Raw genomic sequence first — 1,468 nt, 5'->3', positions numbered from 1 at the left:
CTACTTGGGAGGTGGAGGCAGGAGACTCACTTGAGCCCAGGAGTTGGAGGTTGCTGTGAGCTGTAATGCCATGGCACTCTACCCAGGGGGACAGTTTGAGGCTCTGTCTAAAAAAGAAAAAGTTGCACATGTATCTACACCATGGCCCCACAGTTCTACAAGAATATAATCTAGAGAAATTCTTATACATTAAAAAGACACTCACAATTTATTGTTTGTCATAATAAAAAAGTGAAAGCAATACAAACGTCCATCAATAATAAAGATAGGTAAAATAGGACACATCTATAAAACAGCAACTGAACAGGAACAAAAACAAATGAACGACAGGTCTGCACATCAGCACGGGTACGTCTCTAAAACATAAGGTCCAAGGAAGGGAGCTAGTCCTGTGACTTGCACACAGTATTATTCCACTAGCATAAAATTTCAAAATAGGCAAAAGTAAACAATTACGTGTATAATGTTTAGAAATGTATTCACAGATGGTAAAACTATTTAAAGTAAAGCAAGGACTGATTGACAGAAAGTTTGGGATAGTGCTTGCTTACCTTTTATGGGTATAAAGGCAGGAGAGGCCCACAGGAGCATCTTGGATCATGCTACACAGTGGGGGCTCCTTAGCCCATCAGTGTCTGTGCCACCTGGGGGCTTGTTAGAAATGCACAATCTCAGGCTCTTCCCCAAATCCATCAGAATCTACATTTTTAACATGTAACACAATCCCCAGGTGATCATGAGCACATTCAAGGCTAGGGGTGGTTGCATGGTGCCCGTAGCCTCAGCGACATGGGAGGCTGAGGCAGGAGGATCACTTGAGGACAGGAGTTCAAGACCAGCCTGGGTAGCATAGCCAAACCCTGTCTCTACAAAAAATAGAAAAATTAGTCCAGTGTAGGGGCACGTGCCTATAGTCCTAGCTACTCAGTTGGCTGAAGTATAAGAATGACTTGAGCCCAGGAGTGTGAGGTTACGGTGACCTATCAGTGCACCATTGTACTCTAGCCTGGGTGACAGAGCAAGTCTCTGTCTCAAAAAAAACATTAAAAACACTTATAAAGTTCTTTCTCTAAGGCAGTGGATGGTACATACATGAGTGTTTATTTTAACAATATTCTGGTTCTTTTCTTTTTTTTTTTTTGAGACAGAATCACATTCTGTTGCCCAGTCTAGGCTATCATGGCATTAGCCTAAGCAACCTCAAACTCAAGCGATCCTCCTGCCTCGGCCTCTGGAATAGCAGGGTTTACAGGTACCTGCCGCTATGTCAGCTAGTTTTTCTATTTTTTGTAGAGACAGGGTCTCGCACTTATTCAGGCTGCTTTCGAACTCCTGAGCCAAATGATCCACCCTACTTTGGCCTCCTAGATGCTAGGACTACAGGCGTGAGCCATGGCACCCAGCCAACATTCTTTAAACTGTATAGGTTTTATACGTTTTTGTGTGTATATTGCTCAATTTTTTCCCA

This window comes from Otolemur garnettii, unplaced genomic scaffold (assembly GCF_000181295.1).
Source record: "Otolemur garnettii isolate 467f Iridium unplaced genomic scaffold, OtoGar3 scaffold00209, whole genome shotgun sequence".
NCBI classification, from domain to species: Eukaryota; Metazoa; Chordata; class Mammalia; order Primates; family Galagidae; genus Otolemur; species Otolemur garnettii.
Note: the sequence above shows the minus strand (reverse complement) of the source record.